Source organism: Mus caroli, chromosome 14 (genome assembly GCF_900094665.2).
Source record: "Mus caroli chromosome 14, CAROLI_EIJ_v1.1, whole genome shotgun sequence".
Lineage (NCBI taxonomy): Eukaryota > Metazoa > Chordata > Mammalia > Rodentia > Muridae > Mus > Mus caroli.
Genome location: NC_034583.1, coordinates 54466768 through 54489933, shown reverse-complemented (window position 1 = coordinate 54489933; position 23166 = coordinate 54466768). Strand labels below are relative to the sequence as shown.

The following is a 23166-nucleotide window of genomic DNA, read 5'->3' as shown; positions in this document are numbered from 1 at the left end:
TTCTGGTAGCCAGGACATTAGAAACCTGCCCGGGAACTCCAATCTTCCCGTTTCTACTTTCCTGGGAGTTTCTTCAGCTTTGCCTTTATCCGGCCCTACAAATTCTACAAATTTCCCCTATTGAATTCTGGCCTTCCCTTTTCTGTTTGATGTGGTCTTATACCTTCCCAGTCTTGTTAATAAAGACAATATCATATTTAAACAAACTGATTAAACATAGGTTTCTATGGGTTTTTTTTTTCTTCTTCTGCTTCTAACACTATTTGGTTACCTCTCAATTCTTTGTACACCACTTTTTTATAGGAAAGTTTTTTTAAAAAATTATTTCTAGCATCACAATATTTTCATAATACACTCCATACTTGAATCCTATTTGCCCCCTGTTGCCAATCCCTAGAAATTAAATATCTGTGTCTTTTGTTGCCTTTGCTGGGGTGGTGGCCCTTTGCACGCTGGTCAAGCTCTGGTCCACTAAGCCGAATCCTCAGCTGTAACCTCCTCTCTACCCTTTCTGTTTCTCTCCCCTCCACTGATGGACCATGAGGGGTGGAGGAAGGTTTGATAAAACTATACACATTTTACAAGTGGGAGTCTTGTATATCATGCCCCATTTTTTAGCTGAACAAGAAGAAAGTATTTACATAAGTAAATGCATATGGAAAGCCACATGATCCTCATGTTTATTTGGTTGCCTCAAGCTGCACACTTTCATACATAAGACAGTTAGGAACTCTCTTGTTCCAGTCATATTTATTTATTTATTTCAGGAAGAGGGTGTTAAGGGCAGCAGGTCTCATGTAGCCCAGGCTAGTCTTGAACTCACTACATAGCTGAAGATAGCCTTGAACTTCTGATCCTCCTGCCTCTACTTTTCTAGTGCTGGAATTAAGTCATGCACTAGGTTTTAGTGGGTGCTGGGGATTGAACGAAGGCTTTGTGCATACTAAGCAAACACTCTGCCAACTGAGCTGGAACTTTTTGTATGGTGATGCTGCCTCTGGCTGCTTATCAGCGCTTGTTGATGTGTTATTTGTATTAAATTAGCACTTCCTTCTTCATTAGGTTATCCAGATACCCAAACAACAAAAGGGAAGATTCTGTGGTGCTCCTGAGACTGGAAGGATTCCTTCTTAGGAACTCAAGTTGGACTGAAACATGAAGGTGCAAGAGCAGCCGATGTTTGGCACTGGGCTGAAGCACACTGAGTTATTTGGCTGGTCATACCTACTCAGTGGGGAAGCTCAGAATGTTCTGGAACAAGCACAGTATTTGGAAATGTTCAACTTTATGCTTGGAAGCAGGTTGTAATCAGAGAGCCTGTGTATCTCTTAGCTCTTCAGGAACTCCCTCTGTAGTAACAATTCGTTGCCTGCTTTTACACAGTTGAAACCGACTGTAGTTGGGAGCCCCTTCCCTCTTCCACTTGGGAGAGACTTAGGACTTAGGAGAGAAAAGGACTAGGAGAGTGAGACAGCAGTCTCTCCAGTGCCTGTCATGGTAGCCAGAGTCTCGCCCGTATCGGCAGCTACAAGTGGCAGCTGAGCCCAGCCACTTACTTCCTCCTCTCTCAAGGCTTGTGTCCATCCATTCTGTCTGTTCCTGGCCCTTTGATTCCTCCAAAGAGCAGAGTTCTCAGGGCTGGGCATGTAGCTCAGCTGGTCCATTGCTTGTGTGATATGCAAGGAGCCCTGAGTTCACTCCATAAAACAGGGTGTGAAGGAACTGGCCTCTAATCCCAGCACTTGGGAGTGGAGGCAGCAAGCTCAGAGGTTCAAAGTCAGAAGTTCGGGGTCATCCTTGGCTGTTTCATGAGTTTGAGGCCAGCTTGGGATACAAAAAGACCCTGTCTCAAAAAACAAAAACAACAAGAGTAACAACACCATCCCAAACTAAAGCAACAACAAAGAATTCTGCACCATGGAGAGAAAGTGGCTTCTCTAGTTTATCTGTGCTACCCACATCTCTGCTACAAGATAGCACCCTTATCTCCTTGTGTCCAGCCCCATCTCCAGCCCCGATGTCTGTGCCTTCTTGAGGCTCTTGAGAAGAAAACTCAGGTGGAGGAGATGCCTCCAGTATTTGACTGAAACACTACTCTGCTTCCGTCAAACCCTGAGGAACCCCCTCCGGGGGGACTTTTCTGTCGGAATCCAAACGGCCAGGCATCACAGCACGGCCCTGCCTTGGTACATAGTTGGCACTTAATAAATACTATGGGATTTGTTTAACTAGACTTCAAATATGTAGCCCCTGACCGCATATGGTTTACTATCCAAAAAAGTGGCCAGAGGACTGTTTACATAAAATCAAAGATATGTTTTCAAATACTAAGACAAAGAGATGGCTTTTAAAATAATTAATCAGCAGGAGTGACTGGGTGGCCAGTCACTCAGCGAATGCTCACCAGACATCTGCGGAACTGAGAGGATCACCCAGACAAGTGGAGGTCACCCCTTTTTCACCATGTTCATATCCACATTCCAGACACCCCGTCCTTCTCAGTCCGAACAGAAAAATGAAGTCATAGTCATTAGACTGACTTCATGGAAATTTAGTTTGCCTTCTCTTCCTTATCCAGACTGTGTAATGTCCATGGATACGGTTTCTAACTGTCTTTTGCATGTCAGGCCTGATATTTGATAATGATCACATAGTGTGGCTACAACTACTCATTCTTCCTTCACAAGAAATAGATTCTGCTGGGCATAGTGGCACATGTCTGCAATTTCAGCATCTGGAGACACTAAGGCAGGAGGACTGTGAGTTTGAGGTTAGCCTGGGCTGTGTAATGAGACGTGTCTAAAACAGCAATAATAGAAAACACAGTCCATGCATCCAGGCATTTTGTACCTATGTGAATCTAAGCATCACTCTTCAGTGATACCTCCCTCCATGTCAGCTGGTGAGGTGCCTCTGCCTTCTGTTATCACTGTAACTTCTTCAGTCACTCTCTTTCTCTGCTAGACATGATTCTGTGAGGTCTGAAACAATACCATTGCTTTCTCCGCTATAACCTTGGCAGAATAGAGCAGCAATCTGGAAAGACCTCTCAGTGAGAAGAGTGGACTGGGGAGACGAGGGATTGGGACTGGAGGACCTGAAGCCCAGCGAGACACAGTAGCAGTTTGCACAAGGAAATAGACTTGAGTGTAAGGTGAACAGACGTAGCAAGAGATAGAAACAGTGCTGCCCATCAGGACAGTGGATGAAGGGAGGGTGAGACGGAGTAACCCCTGGCATTTGACCCTGTCTTCAACCTCAGTATTTCTACTCACCTTGGCCATGTTTCCTGGAATTCTGCCCTCCTAGTTGTTGTGGTAAATATTATTTGGGGGTTTCTACCCACCTTGATTGTTTAGTTCCCCTCCAAAACCACAAAACCTTTATATTTATAATAAACCTTACCAGTATTAGAGCTGGGCAGATATCAATCCTCTATGTTATTTTGTCTACTTCTCTGTCAATAACCCCAGGGTCTAACTTGCCATGTTCTGTCTGGGCTGCTCACACTCCACCATGCCTGCTCCATGGCCATGCTCTCAGGATCCACCTACCCTGTGGTGTTTTCTTCTTTCTTCTCTCCTCCCTCTTCTCATGGTCTCTCCTCAGACTCAGAACCCTGTCATCCAAGCCTTGCCTACCTCTCTTCTGCCCAGTCATAGGCTGTAGACATCTTTATTCAACCAATAGTTTTAAATTAAGGAGCAAGGTTATATAACATCATTGGTGTATGTAAGGATCTCCTCCTCAGAGGCAACCAGATCTTAAGGGCCAATATTTAGCATTACAATACATAGCAACAAACCAAATCTCAGAACCCAGCAGCCAGACTTGGCAAGTGTTTTGGGGCTGTGTCTGCCTGCCCCTTCAGTACTCACCCTTCTCCATCTATGCCTCAGCCTCACTCCCAATGTCTGGATCTTTTTTTTTCACTCTCTTTTAGCTTTAGTAGTGATGACGTCAAGTTCCTTGTTTTCCTCTACGTACCTCTTTCTGAGTTCACCTCCAAATGACAGCAATACAGAAGAGTCACCTCTCACCAAACCCTTCCCATATTCTCTAAGGTCTGCCTGAGACTCCTTATACTGCCCCATGGGACTCAAAATCTCAAGTTCTTACTAGAGATAACCACTGTGCCAGCCAAGACTCTGGTATGAGGAACAGAAGCCCAGGACAAATGAACCTTAGTGAGCAAAGGCAGAAATCACTGGCTCTGGAAGTGTGCAGACTACCACATTGTACTTGGTGACATCAAGTACTTTAGTGTCTCTCTCGATACCGGGCTTGCCCCACACGTTGTCAATATCGCCAAAGATTCTCAAGCACCATTAAAAAGGCTGTCAGGACCCCAGGAGTCACAGACCGTGACCCACAAAGAAGGAACGAGCATTCTGGGTCTGCACATCACTCTGCAGGATGATAACTGGCTCTGATCAGGCCATATGCCCAGAGCTCAGCCAATCTGTGTGAGGCAGGAGGGAAGAGATGAGAAATTAAAGGCAGTCTAGATTATAAGCTGTCCGTGGGGCCTCAGTGTGTGACCTACCAGAACAGTGTAAAGTCAACGTGTGCATCCCACAATGGAAGCTTGCTAGGTGCTGAAGTCATTCATGTGGCAGACACATCAGGGATAAAGTGTGGCCCTGGAGAAACAAAAGATGAGTCCAGCTTGTCCTGGACAACGGGGCTTAGTCAGTAAGTGACTTAGTTATTATATTAGCTTCTTCTCTTTTTCCTGCAACAACCGGACAACCGGAGTTTGATCCCTGTATAATGACTTATCTTGTTGTTATCTTAATATACTTGGGAAGAGGGATCCTCAATATATATATCCTCCATCAGATTGGCCTGTAGGCATGTCTGATCATTTTCTTGATTTCCAATTGATGTAGGAGGGCCCAGTGCATTGTGGGTAGTACCATCCCTATGCAGGGGAGCTTGGGATGTATATGATATGAAGCTGAATGTGAGCCTGGGACCAAGTCAGCAAGCAGCATCACTCCAAGTTCTCTGCTTTCATTTCTACCTTTAGTTTCCTGCTTTAGTTCCCACTCCGGCTTCTCTTGATGAGTGACTTATCTGCAAGCTAAAATAACCCTTTTTTCCTCCTCAAGTGTTTTTGGTGGTCATTCTAGAACACCTTGGAACCCGAAGCAAGAGCAACTGGAGAAGGGAGGGGCTTATTTTGGCTCACGGTTTGATGACACTGTCCCCGGTGGTAGGGAATTCATGGCAGCAGGGGTGTGACCAGGGGCAGCTGTTCACATGGCATCTGCAGTCGGGAAGCGAAAAGGCCCATGGTGGTGGTTTTGCTTCCTCCTTTTTATTCAGTCGGGTACTTCAGCATGCAGAATGGTGCTGCCCAGATTCAAGGTTGGGCTTTTTCTGTTCAGTGAAACCTTTCTAGAAATGCCCTCGTAGACATACCCAGAGGTGTCTTCATGGTGACTTTAAATCTACTCAAGCTGACAATGGAGACTAACCATCACAGCCTTAAACTGAATATCTGTAGTTGAGTTCAGTGGGCCATCGTGGGCACAGACAGTATAATTTCAGAGTCCACAGAGGGAGTGACCTGCAGGCTAACCAGAGTCGAACGGCCTAGGAGGTGTTGATAGCCACCAGGTAGTAAGTTATTTTGTACAGAAAGTAGTTGTGCACGTGTGTGTGCATGTGTGTACTTAGGTACACATGTGGGTATATGTAGAAACTATAAGGAAAGTGCTTTCTTCAATCACTTTTCACTTATGTTTGAGGCAGGGTCTCTCCCTGAGCTCATAGATTCTGGTGGACTGATTGGCCATCAAGGCCCAGGACCCTCCTGCCTCTGCCTCCCAAGGTTTTAGTTCTTCCTGACTACGGATGCCCAGGGATCAGCTGCCTCACACCCTTGCTACCAAGAATCCCCTACCAGGAGGGGCAATTTCATCGAAGTGTGAGATAAAATGAAGCCTTCCTTTCAGTTGCTTTTGCTACAGGTTCCAGGGTGTTATAGTAATGCTTTCTGTCTTAGGGTTTTATTGGTGTTGTGTGTGTGTGTGTGTGTGTGTGTGTGTGTGTGTGTGTGTGTGTGTGTGTGGTGTACGTGTAGGGTGGATGTGTATGTGCCATACCACACATGTGGCAGTCAGGGCACAACTTCCAGGAGTCTGTTATCTTCTTCCATTCTGGGTTCCAGAATCAAACCCAGGATTGTCAGGCTTGCACCACAACGTGCTTTTTTGCTAGCCTACTGTGGATATTTTTATAAGCTAGTTCTCTACCATAAATAGAAATGGTCCTCCAAGGGTCTAACAGGAGGACAGAGCACTGCACACAGAAGAGGAGCCACTTGGGACTGTGGAGATGGCTCAGATAATAAAGTGTCTCCCATGTAAACATGAGGACCTGAGTTCCATCCCTAGGACTCACATAGAAACCATGTTAGGTGGTCTGTAACCATAATTCCAGCGTGGGGGAGACAGAGGCAAGGGGATCCTGGGGCTTTCTGGCCAGCCAGTGTACCAGAACCTGTAAGCTCAAGGTTCAGTGAGAGATCCTGTCTTAAACCTAAGGTGAAGAATGATTGAAGAAAACACTAGATTTCTAGTCTCAACATACACCCACGTGTGTACTCAAGTACACACATAGACACACAAACACACTCTCAGCCACCATATATGCAAAGCAACATAGCTGTCTGTGTTGGTTCATTAAAACTGGTATGCAGTTTCTAAATTAGTTCAGCTCCATAGAACACACTGTCCAGGGTAAACATTCAAATTCTAATCTGAAGGCTGGAGAATCAGTCAGTCCGTCTCCACCATCTCTCCTTTAATGGCCCTACCTCATTTGTGCTGATGTTGGTGTGTGGGTGGATCATTTATGACTGCCGTGGAAATAATGCTAGCTGGCACACCGCACATGGCCAGGTAATGGGTTGCCCATGGCAGAAGACAAGACAGGAAACATCTTCAATGACTCAGAGTATCCTGGGAGCAACACTGCTTGGTTGGCCCCATTCAGTAAGGTCAGAAGCATGAAGTGGATAGGGTTTGTGTTCAGGAGCAAGGCACCCATGGACTTATTCCACAAAGACATTACTTCAGTCCTACACAAACCAAGACCCAGGTCTTTTGTGTTGTCCAAATGAAATAGGAAGGAAGCAGAGGAACACAGCTAGAGGGCAGGGACAAGCCTGATCCAGGAACCCCAGAGAAGCCTTTGGTGAGGAGGCAGGCACCACTCTTGCTCTGGAAACCAAAAGAGCAAGAAATCGCACAGAATTGCTCCCATGGGACAGGGAGTGGGTTGGGAAGGAAGGGGGCTGGGGGAAAGGAAGGGCAAGAATAATTACCTGAGCTGGCATCCTGCCCTGGTGAGAGAGTGAGTCCTGGGAGCCCAGGGGAGAAGAAGCCAGGACGCCTTTAATGCTGCAGGTGTTAGAGTAGAAAATTTTCCATGAAGAGGGGGCTGTTCCACCCGATTAAAATAACCACTTGGGCACACTTGGCAAGCGCTTTCTGTTCACACTTTGAGGCCTGTCCTTCTGGAGGCCGGAGGATAACAGGAATTCCTTTTCTTTTCACACACTATTGAGGGAAGGGGGAGAAAGTGGCGTGGGGGACAAGGGCAAGCTGGGGAGGCAGGGTTCTAAGATGTGTTACTGAAAGGGCCTTGAGCAGGGCTGGAGAGAGAAAGGCTTGCTGGGTAAGAGCTAGGCTGCTAATGTTAGGAAAAACTGCAGAATGAGGTGACACACAACCTTGCCCAGGATATCGGGTGGGAGCCTTGGAACCCTAGTGACAGTGTCTCTGTAGTATCACATCCAGGCCTAGCAAGGCTTTGAGTGAGATGACACTCTCCTCTGTAATGCAAAAATGACTTTCTTTCTCCTACATGCGGTATGGGGAGAAGCCAAGATGCAGCCCCCTTGTTACAGCAGGTCGTGGGTCTCACTGCTTAAAGCGAGGAGCGCACATGACACTGGAGGATCAGATTGTGCTAGGAAGGCTGGAGCCAGGCAGTTGCTAAAGCCTGCAGCTTCCCCAGTCCCACCCTCACTATTTTTCCTTTGTGTCTTCAGACCTGGATCATGGAGGAGTCATAACCTGGACCTTCTTCACTTAAAAGCGGCCTCTAAAAAATGTCCACTGGCAATGTTGGCAGGTTCCTCCCTGTCATAAAGGATGCTTGGAACTTACCAAAGCTGCTTGATGCCCCAGCTTTTTTTCTCCCTAAAAGTCCCAGACATCAGCAGGGACTGCTAGGAGATAGCAGAGGAGGTCTTCCCTCAGGATCTCAGGCTTCACTGAATTCTCTCTGGTTGTCATTGTTGTTGTTGTTGGTGGTGTTTTGTTGTTGTTGTTGTCCTCCTCCTCCCTCTTCTTCTCCCTCTCCCTCTTCTCCTTCTCTTTCTCCTTCTCCTCCTCCTTCTTCTTCTTTCCTCTCTCCTCCTCCCTCATTCCTCCCTACAACCTCTGCTTCCACCTTTGCTTTCCTAAAAACTCTTATCCAAGATTCTACCTAGGCATCACCCAGCACACCCCTCTGGGAATTTGCTAGGAAAGCAGATATCGGGGCTGCTCTTTCCTTCTGAATAGAGCCCAGAGCCTGCATTTGTAACCTCTCCACACAGGAATCATACTAAGGAGAATGGCCTCTCTGGGCCATGCAGTTTAGAAACCTGGACATCTACCACATCTATCTCTCCCAGTGGGCAGAACTGAAGAATAGTTCTGTGAGTGCCACCATGACACACATGAAAGGATTCAGAATACAACTGCTGGTGGCCAATTGGCTAGCTATGTCAACTGGATAGATGGATGGGTAGATGGATGAATGGATGGATGGGTGGATGGTTGGATGGGTGAATTAGAAACACAGTTATGTGGGTAGGTGAATAGATAGGTAGTAGATTGGAGGGAAAAATGAATAGATAGCAAGATGCAGACAGATAGGTAAAACAAAACAAAACAAACAAACAAACAAAAACCAGGTATGATAGTATATACATTTAATCCTGGCACTTGGGAAGCAGAGACAAGAGGGCCATGAGTTCAAAGCCAGTATGGGCTACTTGAACTGGAGAGAAGGAGGGAGGGAGGGAGGGAGGGAGGNAGGAAGAGAAGAGAAGAGAAGAGAAGAGAAGAGAAGAGAAGAGAAGAGAAGAGAAGAGAAGAGAAGAGAAGAGAAGAGAAGAGAAGAGAAGCCAAAGCTCTGTTTCTTTTTTTCTTTTCTTCTCTTTCTTTTTGTCAAAATGCTTTCAAAGTGAGGTATATGGATGGAACAGGTTTCCCCAAGACCTGGATCGTGGAAGAGTCATAACCTGGACCCTCTTCACTTAAAAGCAGCCCATTCAGCATCTGGGGATGAGAGTGGATGAGCCTGACTCTATGTTGCTGCTCTGGGCAAAGGCAGGAACTGCTCCAGCATAATGATGAGGCTTGGTTCTCTCACTGACTCACCCTGTGTGCTGAGGGAAGTCACTGCACCGCTAAGCCTGTTTCCCATTCACAAGGAAGCTGTTCCCAGCATCTCCTCTCAGGAATTCAGTGACTCCAAGGCTATAGGGAGTAAAAGTGCCTATGGGCCCATTGTGTGCTTTCTATTCCAGCTGCCCTTCTCTCTTACAGACCTACTCCTTGCCCCTCCATGTGTAAATTCAATCCCAAACTACTTTAGGTCCCATCAGAGTCAAACATCTGACATTGGAACTATGACTCTTTGCTCAAGTCTCTAGACAGGAAGCTCTAAGTCCCCTTAGGGCCCATCATGGCCACAATCATCTCTGGTTGAGAATAAGGGACACAATTGAAAACATGCTACAGAGCATGGGCCCTAATAGAAGAAAGAATGCTTAGACAGGCGAATGGGAGCTGGCCGAGGCTGGACACAACCCCAAAGACATCTCCTGGGACTTCTGAGAAACAGCTATTTTCCCTAACTCTGGGCTGTCTTCCATGTCGAACAGCCTTCCCTTCTATCTGTCTGATTGGTTCCTTCAGCCTGGAATCTTCCCACCCCTTGCCCTTCTGCTGCATGCCCACTTCCTTAGTCTGATGCTGCCAAAGTTAGCAGTGTGCCCTCCTCTGGGGGACCACCCCAACTTTAAGCCCTGCATTCAAAGCTCTTCCTCTGGACTTGGTGATACTAAATCCAGACACAGATAGAGTGGGAAATAGTGTTTCCTGAGCGCTGAGCCATGACACTGGGAGCCAGAGGAGGCCCAAGGAGGAAGGGTCCCACATGGGCTGCAGGGGCCTCACATAGGCTTGAGAGGCAAGAAAGCCTCCTTAAATGAGAAAGAAGTAGGCCAGGTGCTTGGAAAGAACATTCAGAGAGGCCCTGAGGGATGGAAAGAGGCCTGCTGATAAGCGGCTGCTCCGGCAGAACTGCTGCCGGAAGAGGAGGGGAAGGAGTGTCTTATGGAGAACTCCAGGGGAAGGAAAGTTGGCTTGATGACAAGTGCTCAGCAACCAAGGGCCTTCAGATCAATGCCCAGGCTCTGTAAGCCATGACCTCCTTCCTCAGACCCCTCCTCTCAGGCAAGAGGCTATACCACGAACTGGCCACCGTTTCCCAGAAGACGAGGGCTGCCTCATTGATTGGCCTGTGAAAGGCCACTTGGCAGACTGGTTGCTGAGAAACGGCCCTGGAGGCCAGGGTTGGGATTAGTGAGTGGCCCTGTTTGCTCTCCTTGTTGGGAGGAAAGGGGACTTTGGTCTCAGCTTATCAAACTGCCCTGAGTTTGAAAGCCCAGGAATGCAGCCTTGGGCAAATGTGCAGGTTCACAGGACACCCATTAATCAAACAGTTCCCTTCCCTCCACCCCTAATAACCTGACCCCCTACTTCACACACACACCCTCCAATCCCCTTTCTTTCTTCCAGAGGTCCCAGAAAAGAGAAATGCATCCTACCAGCCTATCTCTGGGCCCAGTAGAGCAATCTTAGGAGAACAGTTCACCTTGAAAGCTAAGTCCTTCTGGAGTTTATTTGGTAGGCCACAAGGCAGCTTGACGAGCAGCTGGGGCTTCCAGAAGGTGGGCAGAGCCAGTGTGTTTCTCTACCTGGTCAATATCCCAAGTAGCACACTGTCTCCTCAAAATTTAAAAAAAAAAAAAAAGTTCTCCATAGTAACTTTTTGGAAATATATCTTCAAGTAGGAACTCACACCTTTCCCTAAAGTGCTATTGGCAACCAATGTCCTTAGGGGTGGAAGGGTGACTTTCTCCAGTGATGTGGCCATTGTAAGGTCATGTTCTTGTAAGCCTCCGGGCGGAAACTCATTGAGTCACACACACAAAAGGATGTGGAATGATAAGGGAATGAGTTGAAAAGAGAAAGATTAACGGGGATGGGAGGGGCCAAGAGAAGGTGGAGGCTGGAGAGGTAGTTCTGGGCTTAAGTGACCTTGGCTGCTTTTCCAGAGGACCCAGGTTCGGTTCCCAGCACCCACATGGTGACTCAGAACCACCTGTAACTCCAGATTCAGATGGTCTGACACCCTCTCTCAACCTCTGTAGGCACTGCACACATGTGGTGCACAGACAAGTGCAGGCAAAACACCCATACATATAAAATAGAGCTCTTAATTTAAAAACAGAGAAGGTAATATGGATGGGGAGAAATATAATTGAAATACATCAGATATCTGTATGAAAGTATCACAATGAATACAATGAGCCCATCATCATATACAAGTAATAACATATGCCAATAATACTCATATATTCAAGTTTCTTTGCAGCCCCATGGAATGAAAAGGCAGCATTGGTTTTCCTCTGCCACTTGCGGAACAAAACTGAGAGTCACTGTCAACACAGAAGCCAAAGCTCCAGGCTTCTCAGCGTCACAGTGGAGGGTAGATGTGATAACCTGAACTCTGGAGGGGTGGTGGTCAGTAACAGTAAATGTGCCCTCCTCATAATGTGTGACACAGACCTCCGTGCTCCAGTCCAGGAGTACAGCCTTGAGAGCCCATGTGGGAGAGGTTCCAGCTTTCAGGGGCCAAGTGGTGTGAGCTGGCTGTGATTATGGTTACTACAGGGCTCATGTCACTTGGTGATAGGATCGAGACCAGGAGGAAGATCAAATGTTAAATCTCCCTCTTCTATTTTTTTTTGAGGGTTTTATTTTAACATTTTTCTTTTTTCTTTTTCTTTTCTTTCCCCCCCAAAGGATGTTTTTATTTTTTATTAGATATTTTCTTTATTTACATTTCAAATGTTATCCCCTTTCCTGGTTTCCCCTCTGAAACCCCCCTATCCCTTCCCACCTCCACCTGCTCCCAACCCACCCACTCCCGCTTCCTGGTCCAGGCATTCCCCTACACTGGGGCATTGAGCCTTCACAGGATCAAGGGCCTCTCCTCCCATTGATGACCACCAAGGCCATCTTCTGCTACATATGTGGTTGAAGCCATGTGTCCCTCCATGTTGGTTTGGTTACTCTTTGGTTGGTGGTTTAGTCCCTGGGAGCTTTGGGGGTACTGATTAGTTCATATTGTTGTTCCTCCTATGGGGCTTCAAACCCCTTCAGCTCCTTGGGTCCTTTCTCTAGCTCATTCATTGGGGACCCTGTGCTCAGTCCAATGGTTGGCTGCAAGCATCCACCCCTGTATTTGTCAGGCACTGGCAGAGCCTCTCAGGAGACAGCTATATCAGGTTCCTGTCAGCAAGCACTTGTTGGCATTCATTATTATGTCTGGGTTTGGTAACTGTATATGGAATGGATCGCCAGGTGGGACAGTCCCTGGATGGCCTTTCCTTCCATCTCTGCTCCACACTTTGTCTTTGTAACTCCTCCCATGGGTATTTTGTTCCCCCTTCTAAGAAGGACCGAAGTATCCACACTGTGGTCTTCCTTCTTCCTGAGCTTCATGTGGTCTGTGAATTGTTTCATGGGTATTCTGAGCTTTGGGGCTGATATCCACTGATCAGTGAGTGCATACCATGTGTGTTCTTTTGCGATTGGGTTACCTCACTCAGGATGATGTTTCCTAGTCCCATTCATTTGCCTAAGAACTTCGTAAATTCAGTGTTTTTAATAGTTGAGGAGTATAAATCTCCCTCTTCTAAAACACTGCATTCCACCCTGTGCACAACACTCAAATGTTCCCTGAAAAGGAAAACCTCACTCAGCAGAGGTGCCGACTCACTGGGAGGGACGTCCAACCATTGGTGAGCTGTCAGAGCGGAGCCAGGAGCTACGTGCAGAGGAAAGCCTGGCCAGCTCTCAACTCTACCCCCTGCCTCCTGCCTGGTTGCCACAGGGTCAACTCTAGCACCTGCCTCCTCCTCCACAAGTCACCACAGCAAGGCCTTCTGAACCCTGGCCAAGACATTGGATGTCCCTGAACCCTCTCTCCACCTGTATGGTGACGCCCACCCTTGCCCAAGTCAAGGAGTCACACAGCTTTGTACATTCTTTTGCCTAAGTCTGAAGTGCTTTGAGGATGTGACTCCCATCTGAGTAACCTTCTCCACCAGATGTGTTCCTTCCCCAAGCCCAGCACCCTACCCGTGGCCAACTAATGTCTTCCCGTTATCTTCCTTCACTACCTCGTCAACTATGTGGCCAGCCACACAGCAGTCCTTAGCTCTCAGCCAGTCTCTCCATGAGTATTTACTAAATGTAGGGAGCCAGCTTTTAAAGTCAGAGTTGGAGAAGCAGCTCATCAGTTAAGGGTACTTGCTCCACCACCTTGCGAACTGGGGTTTAGATCTCCTGGCAACCATACAGCAAGATAAGTGGCCCCAGAGATGCCTATAAGCCCATCTCTGATGGGAGCTGAAACAGGAAGATCTCTGGGGCTTACAGACTTTCAGCCTAAGCAAGAAAAATGTAAGCCCTGGATTCAAAGAGAGACCCAGCCACAAAGGAATAGGCAGAGGTAGAAGGGAATACCTGACATCATCTTCTGGAGTTTGTATGCAGGCACGCGCGTGCGCGCGCACACACACACACACACACACACACACACACACACACACACACATGCACACATGCACACACATTCACAGATGTGTGCATACACAAGTAAATAAACACATATTTTTAAAGAATAAGCACTGTCATGTGGGAAAAGATTTTCAGTCCTGACCTGGGTGGCTCAATAGTCAAGGAAGCAACAGAGACAGGAACCAGTAGAGTGTCAAGTCCCCCCATCACCTTTCTCTCTCAACAGGATACCCAAAGGGGGCTGCAGAGGGATCGTTTGATGATCGCACCTCTGGATTTCTAGCTCCAAACTTTGAGAATTAGTTCACACACACACAAACACAGCATGTGTGTTTTAGTCAGAGCCACCAGTCTTGGACCTCATATTACTGAGCTGGGCTGAGTTACATTAAGTCCTAAGAAACCAATGGCCATTTTATAAAGACCTGCTTTGCTTTTCTTGGAAGGCTAAATGGGGGGAGTTTGGCCAGCAGCCAGCAGGTCTTCAGGGAGAGCCGGGCTCTTCTCTACCTTGACTCTGCAAGGTCAGCACTCTGCTCACAGCCTCCTCCTAGAGAGCTGAGCCCTGCTTCCCACCAAAGGACACAGGCCCAGAGGATGAGAGCTGAGTGCGGGGATGGGGTCTTGGCATCAGAGCCAGCCCAGGTGCAGTGGGGAGGAGAGGTGACCTCAGCAGCCAGCACAGCTCCTTGGCCCCGGTGGGCCATCCTCCCTGACAACAAGGTCACTGTTATCTGCTTCGTGAGCATGCTCACAGGGTCTGGACACCCTCCAAATATGTGCAGGGAGTTTTAGCCTAACCCAAAACTAAAAGGCCTCCTACGCCTAACATTTTCCAAATGCTATAGACTCTAAGCAAGGACAAGAAGAATAAAGGCACTTTGGAGGTACTTCTACAGCCACCACTGTGGCTGTGACCTCTGAGCGTGTGCACATGCATGCCAATGTGTGTGTGACAGTGTCTGAGTGAGTCAGCGTGTGCATGTGTCATACATGTGTGTGTGTGTCAGTGTGTGTATATATATGTGTGTGCATCGATGTGTCTGTGAACATGTGCCAATGTCTGTATGCATATGTCACTATATATGTTAGTCTGTGTGCCGGTGAGTCAGTCTGTGTATGTGTGTATCTGTGTCCATGAGTTGGGAAGGATGTAGCGGGCCTAAGTTCATAGTTGTGAAAATGAGGACATGTGCCTATAATTGCTGTACTTCGGAGGAGGATGAAGGAGGAGCAGACATTCAAGGACATTTAGTTTCATAGCAAGCTCAAGGTCAGCCTGGGATACAGGAGACTCTATCAGTTTAATTAAACTACAAATGTTAAAGCCTGGCATAATGGTCCACACCTATCCTCCCAGCACTCAGGGGTCTGAGGATCCAACAGCCTGTGTTTAGAACCAGCCCAGAGGCTTCAAGGCCGACTTGAAGACTTCTTTCCATTGGTCCTCCATCTTAGTCAGAATCTGGGGTGGGTGTTTTTTGGTTTTGTTTTGCTCTTTTTTAGATTATAATTATATCATTTTCCCTCTTCCCTTTCCTTGATCCAAACCCTCCTTTCTCCCTTTCAAATCCATGTCCTCTTTTTTCATTAATAGTTGTTACATGCATATATGTATATACATGTACATTCCTAAATGTAACCTGCTCTGTCTGTATAATGTTAGCTCGTCTGTGCATGTGTGCAGGGCTGACCATTTGGTATTGGATAACCAATTGGTGTTCTCTCCCCTGGGGAAGACTGCTTCTCCCACTCTGCCTGTAGTTCTGTGTGTAGGGTTGAAGCCCCTACATGTTTTCCTCAACCCACATTGCCTGTCTATTGTTTTCCTTGTTCAGTTGCTGTTCAGTAGTCATGTTACTGAGACTTTATGGGTGTAGATTTTGACATTACTAGGAGACCCAGTTTCTGCAAACTCCCTGATTTGTCTCTTAACAAACTTCCCACCCCCCCCCTCCCTTTATCCAATGTTCCCTGAACCTTAGGTGTGGGAGTTGTTTTGTAACTGTATCCTTGGGACTGGGCTCCATTGTGGTTTTATTTCTTTTTTTACTTGACTATTTTTATTTATTTACTTTTTTGATATTTTGAGAAAGGGTTTCTTTCTCTGGCTGTCCTGGAACTCACTCAGTCTGTAGTTCAGGTTGGCCTCAAACTCACAGATCTGCTTGCCTTTGCTGGGACTAAAGGTGTGTGTTACCACACCCGGCTCTTGGTTGTGGGTTTCTGAGTGTAGCGGCTTATGCTTGTCATCCTAGCACTGAGGAGGATGAGGTAGAAGAGGAGGAGTTAAGGTTCTACAGTGAGACCCTAGGTCAACAAATAAAAACAAACTACAACAATACAAAAAATATCCAACCCCAAAATGTCTATTTTGACTCAGAAATACCTCAGTTGGGTGGGAGAGAAAATTGGGCAGTAAAAAACATAGTGATCTGGATCAATATTATTGGGTGTCATGTCTTTTGCTGATATATAGAGAGAGAGATTCCAAAGTGCTGAGCTTGAAGGAGCGGGGGTTGGGGGCAGGACACAGAGGTGCTCAGATGCTGGAGAGGGAGACAGGCTGAGGAACAGCAGGCACTCAAGGTGGGAGAGCCGCTCTATTCCAATCTGTGGGGTCTTCTGGAAGGAAGGACACAGGCTTAGTGGGCCCCCATGACTCTCAAGGAGTACATGAGAGGCTTGGCTTCCAGGACAAACATGTGGCTGGGTCAACAGTTTTGGCGTGACAACTGCTTGGTTCCAATATTTTAACTTGAGGTATTTTTTACCCCATTGCTTTAGTCTCTCTGCACCTCTCCTTCTGGGACGAAGTGCCCAGGCTGGAAGACTGACCCAAGGGCACCACTCTTTTCCTCCTTCTAAGCCAAATGACATTGGCAGATGACACTCGTGACCTCCCTCCCGTTCTCCAATTTATGGTGCTATTTGCCACCTGACTCCTTGGATCTTTAGAATGGAATGCTGGGAATCTCTATATGTTCTTAAAACTCTCCCCAGCAGCTTCTGGCCACAGTACTCTGTACCCTTCCTCTGTCTACTGACTCGGGCCACTCTGCCACCATCAGCCCATAGCTCTTTTCTATCTATGACTTGGTGACTCCAGTGATTCTCAGAATGACAGTTGCTATTTATCTTCTGGCAACATGTGTGCTTTCCTTATGTCCTCAGAGCTCAGGCATACATACCTGAGCAGCCAACCAGCACACTTAACTTAAACCTACCCAACCCCAGTGAGGAAGCTGTAATGAAGGCTCTTCAGACACCAAACATAAGACATTTCTAAGAATGAGTCCCGGCCACCCTGGTCTCTTTCTCACATTCCATTCCCTCCCTTTAATAAAGGGCACAAGCATCCGTCTAGTGATCTGTGTCAGACATCCACAAATGGTCTTTATGTCCTCCCTCACCACTCACCCCCCCCCCAAAAAAAAACCAATAGGGCCTCCTTATTTCAGGTCCAGCCATTCCTTTCTACTGCCCAAACCCCAGCTTCATCAGTTGTGAATGATCCTCCTGGCTGGATGGTTCACCTCCCTACATCATCCCTCCTTGGCCCAGTACACCAACATGAGCCCCTTAACACGTAGACTTGACCTGCTGTGTTCTTCTTGACATCTCTCAGTAAGTCCCTATTACTCTCCAACTAAAGTCCAAGTTCACTCAGAGAACACTCTGCTTCCCTAAGGCCACTCTTCTGTCTCATACTCACACACACTCACACTCTCACATGGCCTGCTTGCCCTGCTGAGACCATCCTGCTGTGTCCTGTACTCATGTCTCTACCTGGGTCTTCTCTCTGCCTGGGATGTGCATCTTGCCTTCTTTGGCTGGTATAATGCTCATCCGTTCTTCAAAACTATCTCAGGAGACATGTCCTGGAAACTCTGACTTCAGACTAAAGTAAGGGGCCCCTGCTCCCCTGCACCCCAGTGCTCCATACCCTCCATTGAAAGGAAGAGCAGACAGGGACACAGCAGAAAGCTGAAAGGTTCCATGGGGGAAACAGCCAGAGGAACCCAGACAGCAAGACCTGGAGATTACCTGGGACCATTGATTCTCATCTTGAGCAAATTCATATTGCCAGGTGATACACATGGCCACAGACTGAACCCTGGAGTTGAGACATTTGTAGAAACTGGAATGCAGAATGGTGGTGGTGGTGGTGGGGTGCTCTGTGAAGCGATCAGACATGTGTGGATATTGTGATGCAGTTCTGACTCTGTGGGAAGAGAGTTGTCAGAGGTACCTTTGGAAGTAGTGATGCTGTGTGGTGAGTTCTGCACTTCTCTTCAAAGTGTTTTAGTGTAGAGTACACAGTGGTTTGGAGGACATATGCTATTATGAGAACCTGCAAGTTAGGGGCACTGAGGCGACAGCAGTTCTCTTCTGAGGGTGATGGCAGCTGCTGAGCTCCTGCTGATAGGAAAGTGGAGAGTCACATCGAGGTGTCTATGGCTTGTGTTCAAGTCCTTCGAGACTTGGTCACATGATTGGTTATTTCTGGCTTAGTGGAGGCTGCATGCCAAGTCACGACAATTTGAATGGCAAAAAGAGACCCCTGGCAATACTTACCATCCCTTCAAATACTCCAAGTTCAGGGTCATCTTCTTACAATCTCCTGAAAAAAAAAAAACAAAAACAAACAAACAAAATTTCAGCCTTTGTTACCTAACCTGGCTATGTGTCCCAGGGAGTCATCCAACACATGTACTGCTATCTTAGCTATTTTTTTCTATTGTTGTGATCCAACAGCATGACCAAGGTAACTCCTAGAAGAAGGGATTTGTTTTGGCTTACTGTTCTAGGATGCTGAATCCCTCAAGGCAGGGGAGCATGGCAGCAAGCAGCAGGTGTGGCCGCCAGAGCAGAAAGAAGAGGACTGACATCTAGAACCACAAGCTGGAAGCAGAGGGAAACCTGCCCGCAGTAACACACTTCCTCCAGCAAGCCCACACCTCCTCAGCTTGCCTAAACATCGACCCCAACTTGGGACCAAGTGTTCAAACATCTGAGCCTATGGGAGCAACATTCTTGTTCAAACCACCATAAGTACCCAGTACCTTGATATTGGCACTTGAGGTTTTGTGGATACTCCAAATTGCATTTTTTTCCAACATGAAGACTGGTTCCCTGTGGCCCCAGCTAGGAATAGCGAATTGGTCCCTAGAGAGCTACACCACCAGGATGGCCCTCACATAAATGAGATAAGCCCCCGAGGAAAGGAATGCACACGTGATGGAAACCAGTATGAGTGATTCTAATTGGCTCTAACATTCTTACTTCATAGGACAGAAATGTGAGCCCTGAGGTAGAAATAGGTTGGCCACTCCCACACGTTAACTATGGGATGGAACCAGAGCTATGTTCCTATCCACACTCCTGGGTCTGTTCAGTATCCTGACTGCTCACAAAACCGTCTAATTTACACACTTAAACAGAATCACCCAAGACACCTGGCTGGCCCTGCTCTGCTTTTATGAGACAGGGTGACTCTATATGTCTGTCTCCTCATCTGCTATGTGAGGGTAGTGATTAAGTTCACAATCGTGAAAGGAAAGCTTATAAGGAGAGATACCTGCACTTAAGAGATCCACAACATAGTCCTAAGAATCAGTAGCATCTCCTTACTATGAATGCTACCAATACAGTAATGCCACAGGCAGAAGAAATTCAAGGACATAATGCAATAGCAGCATCCAGTAAGTGATCGTCTTCAGTCAGACCTCTCCAATGGAAGCAGCACACAAGACAAAGACCCTGTGCATCTGTCTCCTCTCGAGACTTCCTCCAGTGTGTGTTCAGCAGCTGTCCTAGTTTGGTGCTGGCAGTATTATACCTTTGCTTTCTCACGAACTCCACTCCATTTCAGTTTGGACAGCTTCCATTATGACTTCTTCAGGTTCACTCCTTTTTTCCCTGCAGTGTCTAAGCTGTGATTTCCCCGCCCAGTCTTTCATGTGACAAATGATTTGTTAGTTCATTCCTCCCATCTTATATGGGATTTGGGGTCTTTTTAAAAAATCTTCCCTGTATTTATCTAGTGCGCCTGCTCTTTCTTTGCCTTCTTTGCATGTGGAAAGGACAGCAGCAGTTGTGCTTGTGGTGTGGATCCTAACCGCTGTGTCCTTTCTGGACTTGTTTCTGCTCATCATGCGTTCTAGTTTCCTGCTTCTTTGGATATGTGCTGATTGTTTTGTTTCCTTTACCCTGCAGTGCCCATGTAGGCCAGAAGAAGGGATAGGATGCCCTGGAGCTGGGGTTACAGATGATTGTAAGCTGCCACATGGGTGCTGGGAACTGAACTCAGATCCTCTGCAAGAGCAGCAAGTGCTCTTAACCACTGAGCCGTCTCTCCAACCCCCTCTTAATTACTTTTTATGGATTTATTTTCTGTATGTGTATATTTTCTCTCTGTGTGTGCCTATAAGTGACTGCGCTTCCTCCCTTGGTGTGTGTGTGTGTGTGTGTGTGTGTGTGTGCATGTGTGTGCATATGGAGAGGCCAGAGGTTGACATCCAGTGTCTTTCTCAATCACCTTTCTACTTAGTTTATTTTTATTTAATTCTTTTATGTGTACTGGTGTTTTTCTGCATGTCTGTCTATATTCCACATGCATGACTGATGCCTGTAGAGTTCAGAAGAGGGCATTGGATCCTTGGAACTGGAGTTACAGACAGTTGTGAGCCACCACGTGGGTGCTGGGAAGGACCCAGGTCCTCTGGAAGAGCAGCCAGTGCTCTTAACTGCTGAGACATCTCTCCAGCCCTTCCACCTTATTTCTGAGATACGATCTGTCACTGAACTTGGAGCTCAGTGAGTGTTAGACTTGGTGGCCAGCAAGCTCCTGTCTCCACCTCCCCAGCATTAGACACACAACACCACACCTGATATTACATAGGAGTTGAGGATGTAAAGTTGGATCCTAAAGAGCCATCTTCCAAGACCCTCTTTTTGACTGTGGGGTAATTGTTTTGGTTTGTTTGCTTTTCCATTGGTTCATTGATTGGCTGATTGATTGTGGTAAAGGGCTTGCTATACTCCTCGGGTTGGTTTTGAACTCATAATCCTCTTATCTCAGCCTCTTAAGTTCTACAATTAGAGGTGTGCCCCATTCCAGCTTTGCACTCTGATTGTTAATTGGCTGTGTGAGTTTTGCCTTTTGGGATTCTGTGTTTTTTATTGTTCTGGAACTTTTATTCTGGGGACCAGATGAGTGACAGAAAAGCAATCTATTCCTTTCAAGTCTTGAATGAGACCCACTGGGACCAGAGCAGCCTCAAGTGCAGGGCAAAATGAACTAATCCTCACAACCATAGCCATGACTTCTGCGGTGCCCGTGCATCAGAGGAACTACTCTTGATCTGTGAGGCCTCTGACAATGCCCAGTCCGTCAGAGGGCTCCTTCCCTGAGACCCATGCAGCTCCTTGCACAAATGTGTTCCTCTGGTCTCTACTAGAGGACAGAGGAGAGCCTGATGGCTCTGCAGGGCTCTCAGTAGCTCTCCTCACCTACGCTCTGCTCTGAGCTCTGGCTACCTTGACCCTTTGAAATTCCCAAGCCATCTCCTCCATGTGCCTCTCCACCAGGCTCCCCATGGGCTGCCCTACTGCAGATGCCCAAGGTCTCCCAAGTAAACAGGGCAGAGCAACCCTTCTCTCCAAAGTCCCTGTCCTACACTGCCTGCTGCTCCTCGTCTAAAAGCCTGTTAATGTGCCTGTACTGGTTTTCATTTGCTTAATGAGAGAGTAAACTTAGTCCTTGCTATTCCCATGTGTCCAGCGATGGAGACTGGTCCTGCTCAGACTTTAGAGCAAAGCAGTTTGTGCTGGCTATGCTTGGGCCTAAGAGGGTCAGGTAGCTGCTATCCCTTAACTGTTTCAAGGAATCTGAACCCAGAGTCACCTCAGCAGAAGGCAGTGAAGAGATAGGTTTGGGGACTGATCCGAGTGAGAGTATTTGAGCTCTGAGTAGAGCTAATCCATTAGACTTCTTCACTGCACCAGAGAGGAACCAGGGCTAACAAAATGGCTCAGTGGGAAAAGGGGATTGGTGCCAAGTCTAAGGACCTGAGTTCAATTCCTAGGATTCACGTGGTAAAAGGAGAAAAGCAATTCAGGCAAGTTGTACACACACACACACACACGCACATGCACAATAAATAAATAATAAATGTTTTAAGAAGAGAGGAACAAAATCCCTACACTCAGGACAGTGGGCGTCCAACAGTGATAAAGATAAGAAGGCCGTCTTTACCTATTAACACTGAACACAGAGCTGGAGAGCCGGTGTAACAATTAAGAATGTGCCCCACTTGTCCTGAAGACCCAAGTTCAGTTCCCAGCCCTCACGTCTACCTTGCAAATCCAGATCCAGGTCATCCTACCCCATCTTCTGGCCTCTGTGGGCACCCGCACAGGTAGGACACACATCACTATAGACATGAACATACCAGTAAACACAAATAAATCTAAAAAGAAAAGAAAAGAATACGGCATATAAAGTTAGGTATGATGGTGCATGCACGGAATCATAGCACCTAGGAAACTGAGGCAAAAGGGTAAAGAATTCCATGCTAAAGCAACGTGTTGTAGAACTGTGGTAAAGGTTGCTGGGAGTAGTCTGTGGAAAGGGGCTGTCAGGTCTGCACACAGTAGGTGTTCAATGGATACACTCAGATGCTTGCTTCTTAGTCTAGGCTTCAGAGCCAGCCACACACACCCTCCCCTCCCCCACCAGTCACCCCCTTCCGTTCAGGAGCTCACAGCCCTGGTTTCTGGGGCTCTCTGAGCCCAGTCAGCTTTACAGCTAATATCCCTCCACCTGTGGGTACAAGGGGTGCAGCTCACAGAGGTGTAACATTTGACAAGCTCCATTTAGTTTGGCGGCACTGCAGTGTTTAAATTATTCAAAGACAGATTGCTCCCTCCAGTACAGCCCCGCCCCCAAAGGATTTCTGCTCTACTGATTCTGCTAGCAGCACACTGGAGGGAGGAGGAATGGAATCAGCAGGCAGCTTCTCCCTGTAAGGCTGAAATCAGTTCCAGCCCTTCCTTCTTCTCCGCCCATCACACCCCATTATTCCCTGCTAATTGCAAGCTTGGTATTCTGGTTAGCTCTTTGGGAACAATGGCAGCTTTGATTGCTGGAAAGGTGTACCCCTCTCCCACCTTATTACTCCTACCCCCAGCCCCCATCCCCCAGCCCCAAACCCCAAAC

At 47.2% G+C, this 23166-nt stretch overlaps 1 long non-coding RNA gene across 1 annotated transcript; it reads right to left on the bottom strand.

Annotated features, from left to right (window-relative positions):
• Positions 1–329: 329 nt before the first annotated feature.
• On the bottom strand, positions 330–19099 carry LOC110309543. The gene is made up of 4 exons (XR_002379713.1): positions 19010–19099; positions 18522–18567; positions 18196–18362; positions 330–1824 (listed from the first exon to the last, which is right to left on the bottom strand). It is a non-coding gene; the product is annotated as an uncharacterized LOC110309543 (long non-coding RNA).
• Between the last annotated feature and the right edge of the window lie 4067 nt (positions 19100–23166).